The sequence below is a fragment of the Anthonomus grandis genome, chromosome 4, assembly GCF_022605725.1.
Source record: "Anthonomus grandis grandis chromosome 4, icAntGran1.3, whole genome shotgun sequence".
NCBI classification, from domain to species: Eukaryota; Metazoa; Arthropoda; class Insecta; order Coleoptera; family Curculionidae; genus Anthonomus; species Anthonomus grandis.
The window spans coordinates 12,503,269-12,525,321 of NC_065549.1; the positions used below are offsets into that span (position 1 = coordinate 12,503,269).

The 22,053-nt window shown below is 30.3% G+C and overlaps 1 protein-coding gene and 1 non-coding gene across 2 annotated transcripts in view; one reads left to right on the top strand and one right to left on the bottom strand.

The window, feature by feature from the left end:
• LOC126735075 (neuroligin-1-like) overlaps window positions 1-22,053 on the top strand; it is a 545,354-nt gene that overhangs the window by 214,374 nt on the left and 308,927 nt on the right. The window lies entirely within an intron of this gene.
• Trnat-agu (transfer RNA threonine (anticodon AGU)) lies at window positions 2,767-2,840 on the bottom strand. The gene has a single exon. It is a non-coding gene; the product is annotated as a tRNA-Thr (tRNA).

Below are 22,053 nucleotides of genomic sequence, written 5' to 3' on the forward strand. Positions count from 1 at the left end.
ACCAAAGTAATGTCTTCATCATCAGTCAACAACATTGTTTCAAATCAAAAAATACGCTTCTAAAAGAAATACGCCAATTAACCATCTTAAACAAAAGTCTTCTGTAAACGAGAGTTCACGATTGTAATTTCAACTTTTATTACTTTTTCAAACTAAACTACTCACTTAAAATCAGGCCAATTTTAAAGTCAATTAAACTCGAAGTACACAAAAAGTATAGCTTCCGGAAAATCATGTTTTCCAGGGATTCGGTAAAAATAATTACTAAAGCAACAGCAGGAGACTAATTACGATACTTAACTCAATTCATTTATACTTGTACATTGTGTGTACGAAGGGGAACGTTAATTTTCTTAAGTTCGCTCTACCGCCGAAAGCGCAATTGCATTTCGGGAACACTTACCGGGATATTAGGGAAGTAAGACGCCTCCATCATTCTCTCATTCTGGCTAAACAATGAACACGCCAGGTTATCTTTGGTAACTGTAAATGGTACACCGAGGGAATGGTTTTAATTGTGGGAATGTAAGAGTAGTAGAAGTCTGGATGTAGTGGCTGTATTTAGATTGTCTGAAGAATGATGGTTTTGCATTTGAAAAATGCCCTGAATAGTTAAGATTGAAGCTTAGAAGTCGTTTAGGATAATGTTCTGAAAGATCTGAATTACGGTATTAAAATTCTCAAATCCTGCAATTTATATAACTTAAGTAGGTCCTGATATCATTTAATCAAATTGTTTTGTAATGTTTATTAATGCACAGTATTTAATATTTCTAAATTTAATTTTACTGTTTAATTTAAGATATTTTTATTAAAAAAAATTAGGGAATTAAAAAATACCAAAGAATGTTTTTAAAGCTACTAAAGACAATAAAAATAGTAAATACTTTTTTATGCCTTTCTGGCTTCACAACTCTCGATATTTCTTAGCCGCATCCAGTAAAGCTCTCCATCTCCTATGATCCTACGTGTTCGCAATCGTTTCATATTCCTTTTTTTAAGTGTAGGTATCGTTCCACTTTTTGGGTATTGTTGCATATTTTTATAATTATTTTATACTGGTTGGAAAAGAGAAAATGTCTCATTTAAGTATTTTGTGAGCTGTTCTTACAGTAAGAACTTATTCCATTTGTACCGCAGCATCATAAAAATGCAATTACATAAAGCCGATCTTTTCACAAGTGAATATCGATACTTTTATAACATCACATGATGAGAGAATTCATAAACGTAGAATAGGGCATCTTAGAAAAATGCTTAAATAAAAACCTGAATGTAAATGTGTATGTAAAATACGAGTATATTTTTCAATCTAAATATTTTTTTGAAAATACTAAATTATTAATAGGCTATTAAAAAAACTGGAGTTTTGTTCATGGTTTTATTAACATGGCTTTACATGTTTTGTTGTATGTACACCTTTCTTAATGTATTATGTATCAATAAAAACAATACATATATTAGTTTCCGATATAACAGTACTGTTCCTTTGAAGAAGTCAGCATCCTATAAATATACAGGGTGTTTGGAAGGTGAGTAGCCAAACGGAAATGGTGAATAGGTGAGGTTACTGGCTATTTAAAACGCATAGTATTTTGTTGTTTTTCGTCAAATTTAAGGAGTAATATATTTTTTCCATTTTTTATTAGATTTTCCCCGTTTTTTTACTTTAACCTTCAATTTTTTTTTGAATTTTTGGCCAAAATGGCGCACAATTAATTTTATTTTAAAGACTAATATTGTCTCATTCAGATTTAGGTAATAACTGAGAAAAATATAATCTAAGCAATTGTCTGTTCTTAGCTCTTGTCCTGTGAAATTCTTCTTTGTTAGGGTTTGCTAGCATTATCAGTCGTTTTGAAGTTTTTATCTCTAGAGTAAATAGTAAACAAAATATTATTTAATATTATACGTGTTTATTCTTTTTTTCTCTTTGAGATTTTACTACAAGAAATTTCAATACTTAAGACTTTAAAAAAATGCTAAAAACAAATTAAAAAAAAGTCATACGTAAGACCAATAAGCATTTAAAATTATTTAAACTTTCTTAAAGTGTTTGTCATGAAACTTTTCATGTTGTCTCTTCAATTGTGTTCAAGGTGAATATACGATTTTATTGTTTTTTAAATAATCCAGTTTTTAAAAAAATCTAAGGTTTTTAAGCCATTTTTGTTGTCATTTTTCGCTTATATTTATACAAAGATATAATAATAGTAAACATAATAAAGTAATAATTTTAAAACACAGAATAAATTAAAAATATAAATTAAGAAACGTTATCTAAAAGCTAAACATAAAATAACAAAAATTTTCAATTAATTTGTGTGGAAATTTAAGTGTTAACATAATTAAAAAAAAATAATAATAAAAATTTTAAGATGCTAGCAAAAAAAAAAGGTTGTTTATTCCTATAAGAAATTATATTAAAGGGTCACAACGAGAGACTCAGGAATTTTAATTTAAACATTAATTAAAAATTACTCATTTTAAAATTAAAATACTCTATATGCCGCATAGAGGACGTGCCTACCTAAAAAGCGTACATTTTAAAACATATTTATTCAAGTTTAAAATTATTTTATAAAATGTCACAGTGCTAAAATTTATTAAAGGAATTAGCATTGATAACATAAAACATTTAATTTTGAGAATTACTTATAATATTTATTCAGGGTGTAATCTGATAATATTTTATTTAAATTTGTAAATAAATTAATTTAAAATTAAAAAAATAAATAATTAATAAAACTAGGTAAAAAAAAAACTAGGCCCCGGCGAGATTCGAACTCACGATCTCCTGTTTACTAGACAGGCGCTTTAACCAACTAAGCCACGGCGCCGTTGTCACCAAATTTTATGTATTTGGTCTCAAGTCAATTGTACACTGACTGATGAAAATTGATTTAATTACCATAAATTTTACCATCAGAAATAAAGATGATTTCCATAAAATTATCAGAAAACTCTAAAAAAGTGTCACTCTGACCCGTCGATAACTCCGGTTTTAAAATATTAAAATGAAAGAAAAAAACATTAACCAAAACTTTTATTTGATATCAAAAATATTACTTATATAACATAGAACTTGGGTAGTACAAAAAAAACTTTTCATTTACAATTGGGGCACACTTTCAAAGCACATTGCAAACAGATAGGTAATTTGCACACAATGCAACATGTATTTGTTTTCCTATCTTTTTTTCCAGGACAAATTGAGCACCTCTTTCTTTTTGATAAATTTTGGGTTGGCGGTTGTGTAGTCAAAATTATATATAGTTTGTCAATTTAACGTTTTAACGAATATAAGTTGTATGGATCAATTGGTCATTGATCTACCTAAATAATTCTATTTCGTATAGTTACTTTAATTGGACCTTACATTGATATTCCTGAGACCTTTGTAATGACTAAAAACAGATGTTGCCAGTTCCTATGTAATAACTATCACTTAAATTAACTGAACCTGTAGAGATGGGAAAAGTAGGACTCATATTGGCTATTATTTACTCGGTTAAAGTTAACAATCATAATGATCTGCCTAATATTGCATGTTTATACCAATAGTGCTAGCCTATATCTGGAAATGCATTGGTAAAATGTAGGGAATGCTGGCTAAATAACGACTGAAATAAGTGAGTCTACCCGGATATTAGGCCAATCTAAGAAAATTTCTTTTTCCACCGTAATATTCTTAAATCTATCTGAAGTTTTAATGATGTCTTCAAAATTTATGTGTACGAACAAAGTTGTAGACATTTTACAATATACAAAACCAGGGCCTTTTTTTTAAGCCTTTATAGTCGAAAAGTTTTCTTTTCACTTCATTGCAGAATACTTTTCATTATCAATAATTTCACTTATTTTGCCATTTCAATCAATGTTATCAAACTAGTAATTGGAGCTTCTTCGGTTTTTATTCTTTAAGAAAGTTTCAACTTTTTTCATCACTACTTGGAATATTCTGTTAAAAATTTTGTCGTTTGTTTCTAACTAAAATCAAATGTCCAACTTTTTTTCCTTACTTTGCTTACCACTACTTAAGGTTTCAAATAAAAGTACTCCTCTGGATGAATGTACTGAAAATTTTTTATCCTTGGAAGGTAAATATGCTATCTTTTTCCTTATCTTTAGCTTCTCTAAATTCCAAATTTATGAATTAAAATGTCCTTATTTTACGTATTCGTACTTTATACCCAAATGAAAAAACATTGACTCTAAAGAACAGTGACGATACCAACTTTCGAAAGTTAAATGAAATAGCCTTTGTTATTTTAAACTTTCCTAAAGTCTTTATTTATTAGTTTCTACTTTTACTTCTTTATCGATATCAGTACTTTATACTCACACAACACGAAACTTGTATTCAAAATAATAGGGGCCAAATTGGGGAGCCTTGGCTATCAATTAATCCATATTTATAAGTTGAAAAGCTCTACTTGCACTTTTTCGTAAAATTCAGAGCTTTTCACCTAAGTCAAATGCACCGGGGTCAGATCAAATTATATTAAAAATGCTTAAGCTTTTTTCTCCAATTATCATTTCTATTATAAATAATATATTCAGTACAATGTAAAATTCCTGCCATGAAAATGCGATATGACTTTTTCATTAGCAGAAGTAAGTGATCCGAAAAATTACTAGACTTTTTACAAAAAAAAAAATAGTTTTTTACCCACGTTAATCTGGTTTTAGGAAAGGACTTTTAGTAAGAGGTACAAATACAGCATTACTAGTATATATTATACTATTATGGGTCCTAAAATAATGAATAATAGCTTAATCATTATCTAACACAAAGATCTTAAAGTGTTTTTATCGATCAAAAGTTTTCCAAAATTCTGCCCACTGTAAGGCGAGTTCTTCAAGGATCAATATTGAAACTCTTGCTGTTTATCATTTGTATAATGGATATGCACAATTATATCTTACAGAGTGTAAGTTACAGCAATTTGCTGATGTTAGTCAACTATTATATCGTTTAAAAAAAACAATTTTTTTAAATGGATAATAAATGAAGGCCTTGATGTTATTTATACCTACTCAAACAAAAATAGACTAAAACTGAATTCAACAAACACTGCAGGAGTCTTTTTTGGTAGCAGCAAGGATCATCTTATACAGTGCATCCCAAAAGTTATGTCCAAATTCATTTAAAATTCAGGGGTGTGTTCGAAAAAAAAACGCTTGGACCGATCGATTTTTATTTCAAGTTGCGCATTTTTGTACGTGAAGTTTGTATATACAGGGTTGCTCAGAAATAAATTACGACCATTAACTTCATTTTTTCAAATGAAAGCACCTTTTTTATTTCATCTTTGAATTTTGCGTGGAATTCTACGTATGTTTCATGCATCATGCCCTATATCTAAAGTCAACATTCATCGAAAAAAAGACGATTCATGTAAAAAATCAAAAAAGAACAAAAATTAAGGTAAATGTTCAAAATGGTTGCCATTCACGGCTTGACAATATCCAAGGCGATCAATAAAGTCTCGTTGCACATTTTCAATCATTTCCGGAGTTATGGCGCGCACTTCTGTGCGAATTCTCTCTTTCAAGTGGTCTAGATTATTTGGCCTATTAACAAATATATTCGACTTGAAGTATCCCCACAAAAAAAAGTCCATTGGTGTTAGGTCAGACCTAGCAAGCCATTCGATGGGTCCTCTCCTTCCTACCCACCGATTGGGGAAGGTTTCATCCAAAAATGTACGTACAGTGACAGCATAGTGAGGAGGAACGCCATCTCGCTGGAAAATTAATTCTTCGTCAGGATAGTCTGGGTCCAATAGATTTGGAAATAAAGCTAGTACCATTCAAACAGAACGTGGCTTCATCGGAAAAAATTATATTTGTTACTAAATTATTATTTAGATTGCACATGTTTTGTAAGCGTTCACAAAACTCATTTCGCCTATTGAAATCGTCATCAAATAACTCTTGCCCAGGAATAACTTTGTAGGGGTGATATTTGTGCTTTTTAACTATTCGGTGAACTATAGATTGCGCCATGTGTAAATTTGTCCCAATCTGCGACAGAGGAGTGCATGGATTTTCTTCCAAAGAAAACAAAACGCCAAGTTGTTCATTTTCATGTGGAGCAGGACGACCAGATTTTGGCAGATCTTTTTCTCGGTCCGAGCGTTTTTTTTTTTGAACACACCCCTGAATTTTAAATGAATTTAGACATAACTTTTGGGATGCAGTGTATATAATATAAACATTAAAATGTTAAATGAAAAAGTGGCGGGGGTAAATTAATTTAAAATTCGGGTATCATGCTTGACAGCTATTTAAGATTTAGGTCACATGTTGCTAAAGTATGTCATTAAGCTTAAAAAAGCTTATAGCTTTTGATTTAGGAATAATAAGTAAAAAAATTGAAGAATTACACTGGCTTGATGTTGAAAAGAGACAAAAGTTGCTATTTGCTTGGTTCTTGAATATACTTTTAAAAACAAATACCACTCAGTATTTATTAGACATGATTACATAGAGGACATTAGTGTATAATCTCCATGTAAGGCATAAGAATCAACTGCAAATAACAAAACCCAGGCTTTTTAAACGTTTTTTAACCTACCAGGCCAGCAAACTTCTTAATGATGTAATTAATGCCTAATAATTTATTGGGTCTATCAAAGGAAACTTTCTGGTCAGTTGGTTTAACCAGTTCAAAAAAAAGGAAACTTTTAAGAGGGAATATAAAGAGTACTTATTTTCTGTTTAAAATAATTTTTTTTTGTAATGTTTTAGTAAGGTGAGAAAACTTATTTAGTAAATAATTTTTATTGCTTTTCGTCTTATGCTGTTTTTTTTGTTTTATCTTTTTTCCATTTTATTATTTAACTTGTCAATTAGTTCAAGATAAACAATAAAAATTAATTTATATTTCGTTTTAAAAATAGTTTTTCTTTCAGTTCTGGTTTGTAAAAAGAAAGTCCTATTAATTTATTTATTAAAAAGCAAAACTTTCAGTTCAATAGAAATTAAATAAGTTATTAGGGTGTCTTCGGTATTGAAAAACTCTGATACATTTTTAGAAAAAAACTACTTTAGGTTTTATCATTAGCTTTAATCAATTGAAACTCTACTCTTAGCTACTAACAGAATCCGAGGCATTACTCACTATTAAGAAAATGGAAGGAATTAAAATGCTTGGAATTTCAATGCCTAGAAAAACAAATTGCCATTATAGATATAGAAGAGATATTATTATTTTTAATATTCACTTATATCTTAAATTTCATATGTGAATAACGAACTAGATGTTCCAGGTATTAAGTTGACTTTTTTATTTATTTCGTTCATATTCCGTGACAAATATCTTTTTTATAACAAATAAAAGATACATTTCTGCTCATTGATATAATTTACATTTCCTTGTTTGGGTGTCTTCTTGTTTCCCATTCCTCGGTTCAGTTGTTATCCTAAGTAAAAGCCGCTTAGTCATTAGTGAAGGTTGTTTGCTTTGTTCTCTAAGGATTTCTTCAGATAACGGTTAGGGTTACATACTACTTCGTCCTTTATCCCTTATTGCTTCAAGGTATTTACGCTAATCACCAGTTTACGCATAAAATCTCTTTGATCTGGCTCCGAGATTAAACAAAATTGGGGAAACGAAAGGAGCATCATATCAATAACAAGAAAATTTGAAATATCTTAGAATTTACTGATATCCTTGTGCTCTATATATGTTATGTAATATGACTTGTAAGACGAATGTTATCATTATTATATACTTTATAGCAATGTGAATAAAGTATATATAGCCAAGCTTTTTGTAATCAAGTCCATTTATTTTTCTGAAACTGATTAATCAAATTGAACGAGCGAAACCCTAATCCCGGATAACATCGTGATCCCGTAAAAATCAGTGTGTACTGAATTTTAAAATTTTTATTAAGTTTGGTAATGAGAGTTGAAGGTTTCATGGCTCGTTCGGAGTTACTACCTGGGCACGATTTGATTGCCGAGTAAATTAGAAATTAAAATTTTATTTTTTTTTTTAGATTGAGTTGTTACGTGGAAAATTTTTGAATTGATCAGGTAGTAAAGCAATGAATACTTGAAGTAAACAATGAATTTATTGAACTTTCTTTTATAAATTTACTAATATTAATATTATTATTATTATTATTAAATTTTTTTGTCAAAATCTTACCAAATATTGATATTTCAAAAACCAAATTATAAGATTTAAACGGTAAAATTATATATTTATTATAACGGTTATCTTATATATCGGCGCTAAAAAAATATTTTTTTTTAAATGTTCAAAATCCAATAGAATTAAAAATCTATTATCTTAACATAAAGCAAATATTCACAAAAATACTTTTCATGTAGAGGTGTCCAGTGTTGAAAATAACATAACAAGGCTAAGAAAAATATTTAGCAAATCAAGCAACAAATACTATAATTCAATACATTCCATATACCTAACAATTACTCTTTAATATGTGACAACACCGTTTTTTAATAACTTATTCTCAACGTAAGCATACTAAAAATCTGCGTCAGGAACTTCAGTGGCTATTCATGATTTTTAGCTGATCAGACTTGAGCTGTTGCCATATGACACAAAAAGTAGTGGATGAGTTTCTTAAAATTTTAAACAGTTAGAAAAAAACAGTGTAAAATATAATAAATATATTACCATTTATGGTTCTTTAATCAATTGATGTAAAACACTATAAATTATTCAAAAAGATGCATGTTTTCGACTAAATATATACATACATTTGTGCATAATGATTATTTTCTAATTAGGTATAAATACCAACATCGAAGAATTAACGGTAGTAATCAGTAAGTGCATTCTAAGATGTGTCATACACATACTAAATAGGTTCTTTTTTAAATGTGACAATATTGTTTTTGGTGCAGGTGTATTCTTAATTGAGCAGACTCGTTATGATTCGTAGCTCACCGTACTTGTGCTATTGCCACATGATACAAAAAATAGTGGGTTTATTTAATTTTAAGTTTGAAAATATACATATAGTTTGGATATTAGAATTTCATGAACTGGTAAAAAATGGCAAACGACTAAAACACATAACAGTTTATGGTTCTTTATTGAATTAGTGCAAAACTCTATAAAGTATTTAGAAAAAACGCATTTTTGTGGCCTAACTAAAACGGGTGTTAAATAAAAAAAAATAAATAAAGAATCAATAATTAAAGAATTAATCAATATAATTAATCAATAAAAATTTATTACTTTAATATTGCTTTAATTATACTTGGATTAAATGAAATTTGAATGGAGGGATGGAGAATAACAGGAAGGAAAAAGGAGAGTAAAGATATGGGGAGTGAGGGTTAGGAAGTGGGTACCAGGGAACCAATGGAAGGAGGGAGACTTACTATAGGCTATAGAGACAGCTCAGGGGATCCTCTCAAAGGGAAGCCGACTAGCACTAACCACTTTGGTAGAGTGGCGTGGATTCAACAAGACATGAATAAAATATAAGCGCCACCTGTTTTATCCCAGATGGATAAGAAAATCCCGATGACCAAGAAAACAGGAAATTACTAAAAGCACTATACCTACCTATAAACCTGAAATAAAATCTCACAAGGAAGAATAGACAGTTTTAAGTGAATCTATATTAAAAGAAAAATTAATAATCAAACTTATTATTCTAAGAACAAGTTATGTTGCCCTTCCTATATATAGTGTTTATATCAAAACTAAAATTTTGTATTATGTTGTTTGGGGCTAAAAGTTTGCATGGGTACTTTCGAAATAGGCCTATTTATCCAGTTTACAAGATCTATACGGTCTATTTCAATAAAATAACTAATATGTACCTAGTTATTATGAAACTATTCAAAACAATGGTGTGGTAGTAAAATCTAATGATCAGAGTGGTAACAATGTAATTTTGAGGTTAGTATTTAATCTAATATACTACAGTAAAGCTAATCAATGTTGACAGGACTTTGGTTTACTGGTTAGGTTGTTTTACTGACTGCATGGTTCACTAAACGTCACAAACATTAATCAAACCTGGCTCCAAAAGGGCTGCATGATTGCAGTGGGGGACCTGGGTGGATCGGTTTAACAGTGAATGTCAATGTAGATGTTATGGACGTTATTGGAGTAGATGAGTGGAGATTTCTACCTCTTATAATCGTGGATAAAGACCATACGGGGGGGGATAAAAGAAAAAGCCTGAAAGTGGAAGAATACCCAGATTGAGGAATCGCCAATAGAGTAAGTAGATATAAGCATTGACAGTTAAACTTAACGGTATGCGTGAGTCTACTTATATAAAATTACATGTGTAATATGTAGATTATCAGAAACCAAGATGCCAAATCAAAATATTAAGACTTACCAATGGAATTGGCCTTTTCTCGGGAACACAAAACTGGACACTTAAACAAAGAACCTTGAAAAAGTTGGGATTTAACTACACCACTTATAATCCTGCACTATTGCAGTATGGCATTTAGTATCCACAAACTAAAATACCCAAAAGGTGAGTTTTCAACTTTTCATTGGAGTAAAATCGGCAAAAATACCAAGAAACAACCTTCTTCAAAGGCTTGTTCTTCAAGACTCCTAGAGGTCAAAGATTTTCGCGCCAGAAATGGTTTTAGTAGGGATATGGGAGAATGAGCTGGGATCTTATTGGCTAGGATATGACTTCTGACATTAGTTAAATCAAAACAATTAAAAAAAAATTAAAGTTTTGATTAATAATTTGAGTTTCATCATAAGGGTTGAAAATTATTGATATCAAAAATAGAATTAATACTGAAATGATAACTGTTTATTTTATTAATTTTAGCACCAAAATAACTTAGAAATTGCCTCTTAAAGTTTTATAATCGAGCTATGCTTTCGCTAACATTTTAGATTCATTTTATTTTCTTATTCTTTATGTATCTGACGAAAATAAACTGTAACACGGGTAATTAAGGATATTAATCAAAACCTGCAATATACGTTTCATTTTCAGATATTGCAAAACTGACTTCTGGTAATATTTAACGTAAATTTACTGAGCATAAGGATTCGGAAGTAGTCAGACTCGTAACGATTCGTGATTTAGAAATTGCATTGTTGTATTATGATGCAAAAAGTAATAAAGTTTTTGAAATTAAGTAACACAAGGTCTGTTGCTAAGTCATCTAAATGTCACATTCCGCCATTGATGCCAGTTGGAATATTAAGTGGGGACTTTGAAATTGCCTCAAAGGTGTTAGAGATTTCAGCCGTATCAAACTATACAGGGTGATTTTTAAGTTAATACTTTTTTTTTAACTGTGTATAGAACTCGGTAAAATATAAATTTTTTTCAAATAACTTTTTTCGATACACTCAAAAACAAGAGACATACAGAATAAAGAAAGTGAATATGCGTTTGTTTCTCATCGTCTGTTTATGTTTATTCTAAGTTTAGAATTTTTTTTATTATCGATCACGCATTGTACCGATCAGTTAGTCTTAGACACTTTTAGTTTATTGCTGTTAATTTAAATTTGCAAATCCTAAAAATGGCACATCGTTATGAAAACAATGAATTTGTGGATATGTTGCTTATTTATGGAGAGTGTCTTCAAAGTGCTTGGGTAATATACGCCGACCGCTTTCCTTTGCGGAATCATCCTACACCCAGAAGTTTCATAAATTTTATTCAACGGGCTAGGGATACTGGCGATTTACGGGAACATCGTGGAGGGCATGCAGGAAGAGAAAGGAGACCTGAAAATGTTCATAGGGAAGAACAAATTTGAAATCTCATCGAAGAAGATCCAACAACAAGTACTCGAGTTGTTGCAGGGCAGGTCGGATTAAGTCAAACAAAAGTATGGACAACATTGCGCGAGAATCAATTTAATCCCTTTCACGTTCAACGTGTCCAAGCGCTACTGCCTGAAGACTTCCCCCGCAGAGTTCAGTTTTGTGAATGGTTCCTACAGCAACATGAAAATGATCAACATTTGTCGAACAAAATTTTAGCCATGGACGAGGCAACATTCACCCGAAACGGAATTAATAATTTTCGAAATACGCATGTTTGGTCTGTTGATAATCCCTATGCAATTCGCAGAACCAATTTTCAGCACCGCTTTTCTGCTAATGTGTGGGCAGGAATTGTGAATGGGATACTTGTTGGACCATTTATCTTACCAGACCGTTTGACGGGCAATGTTTATTTGGACTTTTTGCCTGTTCTGTTAGAAGACGTGCCACTGAATATCAGGCAAGCTATGTGGCTCCTGCAGGATGGAGCACCTGCCCATTTTCGACGAGAAGTGAGCGAATTTTTGGATATAAGTTACCCAAATCGGTGGATTGGCCGAAATGGACCAGTTGCATGGCCATGACTTTTTTTTGTGGGGGTATATGAAAAGTTTAGTTTTCAAGACGCCTATCGACACACAAGAAGAACTAATAGCACGTATTGAGCAGGCTGCGGCAACAGTTAGACAAAAACCGATTTCTCTATTGCGTGCCGTTACGGAACAGTGGTTACGTCGAGCAAATCGTTGTGCTGAAGTTAATGGTGACAACTTTGAACTAGAGTTTAACTTTGAACTAGAATTTAAATTAGAGAGGACCGTATTGGACTCGTTTTATAACATTTTGGCAATGTAATTTTTTTCGGTTTTTTGAATAAAGTTATTTGAAAAAAATGTTTATTTTACCAAGTTCTATACACAGTTAAAAAAAAAAGTATCAACTTAAACATCACCTTATATATCTTAATCCACAAACAATTTACAGACACTTTTACAATAGATAACAGTAGAAAGATACTCTCAGACCAAATTTCATTCGTAAATTGCTTTAAATATGATGAAAATATATTAGAAACATGGATATTAAGAAAAATATGAGTGGAGGAGTATTTATTTACTCCTTGGCAACGTTGTAGAACTGTCCGACGATAGCAATGAAATAAAATTTTGCTGGTTATAGTCTAGTGGCACAGTGAAAAAATAATGCTATTCCATCTTTAGTGATACATTCTATGCTTTAAATATACTTCACTGAAGTTAATAAAACTAACTTTTTTGATGTGCTCCCTTGAGTCCACTTAAAATTTGCGTAAGAATGTAGTGCAATGTTATCAAAGTTCCTATAATGTTTCAAAAGTTCGTAAGTTTTCTTTGATAGTGTCAATGTTGTAAAAGAAGTATATGGTATGCCATATTAGAAAAAAAATTGAAATTTTTATTTATGTAAACTGCATTTGTATTAAAAAATATACAAATTTAAATAAATAATAAAATAACCTCTTTCAAGATCTACCATTTAATCTAGACCTTATTATCAATTTTGTTAAATTTATTACAGATTTCAGATTTTCAAGTGTTGGCCATAATTAGATCTGTAAAACCTATTGTGTATTATGATCTCTTGTGGTTCATTACGGAACTACTATATTAAAGAAATGCAATAAAGCGTGACAATCAATCGTCTTATATAAAATTTTAGAAGAACTACTAACTAACTAAAAGACCTATTATCGACTTCTGTTGTGCAGAGGAGAAAGATTTAAGAAACATTGCAAAACATCAGAATTATTTAGTGATTCAGAGAAATTCAAAGAAAAAGAGTGTTTTGTTTCTAAAATATGGGGCATAGATACCATAAACTTGCGTGTCCGTTTTTTTTTAATTTTTCAAGCAGTTGAAATGCTTCAACAGGAGATGAAATAATCCAAATACAGGGTTCTTATAGAAACTTCCAAAAAACTCCTTCAACTACCTGGAAATATTTATTTTTTATTTTTTCAGGCCATTGAAACTATTTAAAAACATAAACAATAAATTGGAGGTTACTGTTTTTAATTTCCAGGCAATTTTAAAAGGGAATCCAGTGTAATCCAACAAAAAATAAGAAAACGTTTATTTTTATATTTCCAAATTCGACTGAGATAAAATTAACTGTATCAAAATATTTGATTTTAGTTTTCATGCAATTCAAGCTCCAGATGAAATAATCTTAACAAGATTTATATAAATACTGGCTTTAAAAAAAGTACTTTAACTGCCTGAAAATAATATTTTAATTTTTTTTTTAGCCATTAAAATACTATCATTTAAAATTATAAGTTTCAGTGAAATCCATAAAAAAAATTAAGAAAAAAATCCAGTTTTCTATTTTCAATTTAAATTTAACTACTGGAAAAAATAAAGTTTACTGTCTGAAATTTTTTTTTCTCCAGATGTTGTGAGTTGGAGCATCCAGTTGACATAAAATATTTAAAATTGAAAAATTTAGAAAAATCCAAAAAATATAGTTTTCCTTTTTCAAAGTGGTTCCAACTATCTGAAAATAGGATTGCGATAAATTCTTTAGTAATTCATAAGAAAAAAACTAAAAAAATAAAAAAAATATGAAACCAAATTTTTTTAGTTCTAAATAGATTCAATTTCCTAGAAAAATAAAATGCAAAAAATTTCGGAGAGTTGGAGCATTAGATGACATAATCCAAATCCAGATCTCTATAAATACTGCTTTCAAAAAATTGCTTTAACTGTCTGGAAATAATATATTTTTTTAATTTTCAGGCCGTTTAAACACCACCATTAAAAATTAAAAAATTTGATGAAGTTAAAAATAAAATCAGTTTTTTATATTTAAAGTAGGTTCAACTGCTTGAAAAAATAATGCTTACTGCTTACAAATATTTTTATAAATATCCAGGCAATTGAAGCACCAGTTGAAACAACCCAAATCTACATTTTTTTACTACTACTTCTAGAAACTATATTAGAAACTATGTTTTTTTATTTTTCAGACCGTTAAAACACCAACATTGAATTAAAAATTCGAGTGAAATTCAAAAGCAAAATACAGTTTTCCATTTTTAAAATAGCTTGAACTGCCTAAAAATATGCTTGACCCTATTTTTTTATTTTTTATTAATTTTTAAGGGAAATTTTAAAAAAAGTATATTAAGTTTTAGTTTTTTATTTCTGAAATAGATGCAACTAACTAGAAAAAATGAATCGATTTGCTTGACTTTTTTTCTATTTCTATAACCCAAATCTAGATTTTAATAAAAAGTACTTCTAAAAAATTACTTCGAGTTCCTGAAAATTATATTTTTTATTTTCCAGACCTTAAAACACCAATACTTAAAATTGAAAAATCCAGTGCAATCTAAAAAAATACAGTTTTTTCATTTCCAAAATAGCTCGATCTGTCAAAATATGCTTTAAGTATTTTTTTTCAAACTTGATTCTTAAATATGTCTTATTAATTCTAGCAATACATTTATCACATGTTATTTAAACAATATAGTTTTACTTAATTATCAATTAAACCATTGAGCAATTAAGCGTTATTATAAAAAAAAACTATTGGTACAAAATGCCCTTGATTAATCCCTGCTTTTTTTTAGTTAACGATTAATAACGTTAAACCATCCAGGGCAATCTAGAGTAGCAAAACCCTGAGCTTTCCACTTATAGAAAAACCCTTCGGAAACCTGGGATGATTCTGATTCGACCGGCAAAAAGTGCGGGGACCACCGGAAATCCGCTGACAGTACTGACAATAGTGTAAAACTTTGGTCATTAAACTGCTATAAATCAAAGGCGATTCGGGTCGAACTGACAGCGACTTGTCGTTATTTTGAACAGACGGTGCACCGGCCCTTTCGACCCGGCTTTTAGACACTCCGATAAATGAGGCCATTTTGCACTTTACTTGACCGATGTGCGGTTTATAGGAAGAAATTGTTTTTGTCTGTTAGGAAAGTCGTAAAGGCTGCACCATATTTCTTGGACAACGGAAAGAAACAACTACTTTTTAGTAGAAAATTCTATTTTAAAATAATGCCTGGTTGAAAGGTAGTTTTTTAGGTGCTTTTTAGATTTAGTAGTGGCCTTTTTAGGAAAGTCTATATATTTCAACATATTATCAACATTTCTATATTTTTGAAATATATAGATTTTTCTTTTAGCAAAGATATGACTCTATAAATTTGGCAGCATCAAGAACGCCCTTTTTTCGCTTTAGCCTCTATCTTTCAATAGTCTTCGTATTATTCTTATATTATTTTCTAATATTTTCGTAAGTAGCTACAATAGTAGTTTTTTTAATGAACCATTTTTTTATCTAAAGCGATTACAAGGTCTTCAAAAACAGCTAATTTTTTCAGAATTAGGCCATTATTTTTGTAAATAAACTTTATGGGAATGTAAAAATTGTAAAACATCATAGTATTGCAACTAAAAAGGGTTACTGTCATGCTATTCCTTGTGAACCAGTCTCTGAACGTATTTACTTTTTTTGCAAGACACAGATCAAGCTACTTTAGGTTTGAGCCTTGTGGCACTTTAGATTGAACCTAAAGAGCAAGAGTTATCGATTTCCATAGACCGTAACTTATGTACCTGTAAGGCAATTTGTCCAACATCTTGGTAAAATCAGTGTAGACTTTTATTTACCTTAAGACCTTTCTTCAAGGCATCTATAAGAAGCCTACGTGAGTAAGGAGGTTTAGCTATGCTCTCCTTTATCCGTTATATGTAGGTTGGGTTAATTAATTTTTCGTAACGTAAATCGGACCACTTTTATCATATATATAGTTGTCTTATTTATACCACATTGTAGTCAAAAAGTACAATAATGTATCGGAAATTTACAGGTGGTTTTAAAGATTTTTTCTTGTACTACTTCTATAGGTTTTATTATGTCATCATATGCCCCGCCCTAAGCAATAATGCAATATGATAAAATTAACTGCATGAGCTGCACCATTTTTTGTTGAATAAATGTTTACTATTTTTGTGATTTGCTTAAACAAGTACAAAAAAAATGCTCTAGATGAGAATCTATTTCTATTGCTAGGTTATAAGTTAAATTAATACTTTTGACTATAATTGGTTTATTTCTAAATTTAGCGTTAATAGTAATTTGGGTATTTGTTGGGAGGCGGGTAACGTATTAATTATATTATATTATTAATAGATATTAGATAAGTGGCTAACCATTGAATAATTTTTATGAAGTCATTCTTTATTTTTTGTTCCACCTCTTCCCATGTATCACCCTTTGTGTGATAAATAGTGTAAATAGTAGTCTTCTAAGAATGACCCAATTTTGTCATTTATATCAAGTTTTAGTAGGTAACTTATGTAGATTATGAATTATTTTCAATATTATACTACCGTTGATTAAAAAGGGAAGCCTCTTCAATCAACGATACTACCTTGTGTGACGGCGAAGCTTAAAATTTTGTTTTCGCTAAACTCATTTTCTATTCGTACAACTTGCGTTCTTTGGTTCAAGAAGCAGTTTAATTCATTTAAGTGCAGTTCCCCGGATTCCAATACTTTTTAGTTTTTGCAAAAGCTTTCAATGACATATAGTGTAAAAAGCCTCTGCCATACTATAAGTCTATACATACTGCAGCACTCTTTTTAGGGGTGTCAATTGATTTATATATTATTTTCCTTATCAGACAAGTAACTGCGTCGTTTGTATGCCTCTTTACTAAATCCAAATTGTTTAGGTGACAAGATATTGTCCTTTACATTAAAAAAATTATAAAGTGTAGACATTAAATTAGCTATTTCTATTGCTGATTCTTTCACGGTTATTTTGTCGTAACCTCTTAAGTTATATTATTACTTTAATTATTTTAGTATTTGTTGTTGCTTTAAGCTAGATCGAATTCGCCAGATAGGTGTCAGTCGAATTTTTTATTGTTAAACTTTTTTCTAATACAATAGCAATTTTTTCTCTAACAGTCATGTAATAATTGGTAAATATATTTGCAATTTCTTTAGGATTTTATTTCATTATTAGATTTTTGATATTTTGTCTTATACTCGTCCATTATTTTTCACATCTTTTGGTTTTATTCTTTGTGTTAATAATAATATTCGTACAGTGTTAAGCTTTTATTTTATTGAGAAGGTTACTAAGTTGATTTCTACGTTTTCATATGTTTTTTCTATTTTGCGTTTTTATTGTTTTTGTATAGCAATTTGTCAGTGTTCCAGTGCAATAATCTACATTTTGTAAATTTAATAATATATGTGTAATAATTATTTTCTAATATTTTTGTTGTGATTAATGTTTTGCAAAAAGTTTTTTTATTTTCTTGGTTTATATTTTCTATGAGTTTTCTCAGTATGATTGGGTAATGATTAGATATTTTGAAGTCAAGAACTAGCAAAATAATTTTTTGCAATCAACTTTGTCTACGAAAATATGGCCAATGCATATTTTGGAATAGCTAACTTCATGAGTGCATATATTTATTATGATATTAAAAATAGTCCTATGTTTTTTAACGAAAAGACGATTTTTGTTGTACAAAAGATACGTTGGCTTGCGGTCCATAAAAATCATTGGTACATAATAAAACTACCACACATAAAAATTTGTAAACCTCCAGATTATGCTACTCAGATCAAAGAAATCATCTCCATTAGAAGCATGACCAGAATATACAGTGCAAGTCTCTTGAAATAAATTTACCTAATTAAAACTGTTCTTTTTTTTGCAAATATGCTCGAATGCATCAATTAGTATTTCAAATTGCCTTTATTTTGATATAAAAAAATACACATAGTGTCTTAAATGTGAGATATGACGTTATCGATTATTTTTTTAAATATTTTTTTATTAACTAGTATTAAAGAATTTAACACAGTACACATGCGTGCCAAATTCCAATGTTTTTACTCCCTGTTTTTAAAAACATATTTAACAAGTATTACCAAATTTGAAAAATGTCTTTCTTTAATTGTGTTCGAAATGTAGTCCATTTACTAACTGAGAGTACTAAGTGGAACTAAAACTCGACTTGAACATTTTGAATTACTTGCTCAAAAATTAGCCTATACTGCTATCTTATTTGTTCTTTCAAATCTCAGTATTTGCCGGCTTGGTCTAAAAAAATTTTCCCTTCAAGTAACCCCATAAGAAAAAGTTCAACGGAGTTAAATCCCGAGACCTGGGAGGGGGTTCAAAGAGTCCTGTTCTGACAATCCATCTACCTAGAAATACAGCATCCTAGGACTCACGGGCAGGTCTTGCAAAATGAGGAAGCGCCCCGTCCTGTTAAAACCAGATATTTCCATTTGGGACGTCAGCTTTTATAGAGCACGTGAACAAAATAGCCAAGCCGGAACTGGATCCTCCTGCAACAATTCTAAATATATTGATCCATTTAGATTTTTTTGGAGGAAAATTGGCCCTATAACTCGATCACCAACAATCCCTGCCCAAACATTGACTTTTTCTATAGTCTATTTCAAATACGTAGAGAGTAATAAAACCTAATTAACTATCCAAAAGAGGTATAAGGTGACCCTCTGATGATAATGTATGCCAGTTCCATAGTTTGCATTTACGGAGTAGAGGTAGTACCACTCATGTTTGCCCGTTTTTTATAATTTTATGAGCTTTTTCTATTGTTATGCATCGGATAAACACTGAAAATGGCACGACAAAGGCGTGCAAGCAGGGTTCTATAATATAAAATAAACAAAAAATTATAACTTTACTAAAAGTTCTTGACAGATATAAATAATAATACACTTTATGTTTATTGTCATAAAAAACTGTATTTTTTATTTACATTAATAAAAAAACATAATTAATTTTAAAAATAATACATTATTACATTTAAAAAAAACTATACTCTTCGTCATCTGCTGAAGAGCTGTCATCACCCCGTGAAATAATAAATAAAGAGTCAACCGCCTGCTCAATCAGGTTGTCCGGTCCCCAGAAGAAAATCCCCACATTTTCTTCTCTTTTTTAATGACATGCTCGACTGCTTTTCGCCAGTTTTCTGGAGTCAGTTCCTATCATTCTAAAAATGGTATTCTGGCTTGTAACAAATTTTTTAACTTGTACCCAAATTAATTCAATAGGATTTAATTCGCAATGATCTGGCGGTAAGCGCAGCACAGTAATTTTATGTTTTGATGCTATATCTTGCACTTTATGCGGCTTATTTTTGATAGCGAAATGTACTACTTGACTATTTGATCGATTTAGTCCATTATTTCTTGTTTTCTCCAGAATGTAATGGAGGTCTTCTAAATGTGCCGTAAATGGTGTCTAGCGTTTTCCAAGGCCATTACCAAATCAGCTTAAAGAAATTTTATCATATCTCTAAAATATACTTATTCCAGCAGAAGTAATTTGCGATTATGCTTTTCTATAACTTTTGAAGAAACTCATAAGCGTTTTTTACTCATTAAAGCAATGCTATCGTCTTGGCCAGGCTGCAATAAAATTTTGTTTAAAGTTGGTATTTCTTTTGTAAAATAAAGAGAATAAACTTTTCTCCTTACTGCACGTTTAGTATCTTCCTTAAGGACTCTGACTGGTCTTCCTTTAATATGCTTTGGAGGTTCTACTTGTCTTGCCTTTGTTTCCCGCAATAGTTTAGAAATGGTAGATTTACCTACTCCAGGTATTCGGGAATATTTCTGTACAACTTCATCTGCAGCTAGTCTTATTTTAAACAATCATGCGTATTTAAAACCATAATTTTTTCATTGTAGAGTAGTAGATCTATTATAAGAACTTTTTTTTGTTGGCACAAACGTCCGATACATTTTAATTTTTTTTTATTTTACAGATCATATAAAAATATATATATCTGTATATTATATATAACACTACGGCGCTACAGACAATACTATCATGTTAAATACCTTTGAAGTAATATTTATACTCTATGTTTTTATTACCAACCCTATTAATTTATCTACATCAGTGATAATCTGAATGAAGTTTCACACATTATCACAATGAAGTTTACAATACCTGCCAAGTTAGTATAATAAATATTTTTCTACTTTGTGTTACATTTAAAAATATGGTCTTGTATTGGTTAATTCGGACTAGCGGCAGTGGCTATTGGCGGTCTTGTGATGTGCTGTTTGCTTGAGTATAGGTGCCAATCTTTTTTATTTTCGGCTCGCATCGAGGTGCTTTGGCTTTTGATGGCTCGGAACATGAAGGAATTGAGACATCTAGAAATTGCAACAGCTTGTAATCTTCTTATAGAAGCGTTTGAACCCTACCTTTTTTTGCTCGCTTTATTCATTGACTAGGTACTAAATTTACCTATACCCATGGATGACCACAAAACTCTCGGAAATTTACATTTTATTACTCTTTATATAATTGAAATGCAGTATAGATGTTGAATATGGCGTTCGCTCATCCAGTGTATATTTTTGTCTGCCGACTTAAATAAAACTTTTAATTTTATTTAACTAAATAATCGATTATATAATATTTCACTTTTGAGACGCTCTGTATATTTTTTTTACATTAAAATAAATGCAATTTAAAACACTAATAGACCTATTTGAGCGTATTTCCGAAAAAAAACCCACCTTTGTTCCCCCGCATCGTATAAGCGTTTAAACGAAGATTAATATATTATTTAATTTGACTAAGAAAGAATGCAAATTCACCAATTAAAATGTATTCGTTTATTAATATTATTATACATTTATATAGCGGAGCTTTCTAAACATATTTTCCATGATCTTGGCATTAATTGTAATAAACAAGCTCCCTGTTTCCGTCTCTATAATAAATCGAGACGCCGACTAAAAAGTTGACAGTGCGTCGCGACGTATATCGTAGATTTTAGAGAATATTAATGAACGTCAACAGAGTAGAGGCAGGTGGTGGAACGAGCCCTTAGCGCGCCCTGTCAATGCGACGTCAACGGCTAAGTCGGATTAGGGATGGCTTGGAAAGCGGGCTGCAGTTTTAATAAATTAATCGAACTTAAGGGTTATTTATTATTTAGCTACACAAATTTTCAGTTTTTAAATTAATTTTAAATTAAATGGAAGTAACGAACATTTAAGATAAATAAACCTTTGGATAACCATAATAATGTTGTTTAAATCTAAGAGGATAACGTAAGAAACGTCACTTCGTTGATTACGTTACGTACATTTTCAAATGCATAACTTGAATGACTACAATTGTGATTTATTTGTATTTTTTTTTAAAGGATTCATCTAGACTTAAACAAATTTGTAAATATTTATGGATTCGTCTTTAATTTTTTACCTTTT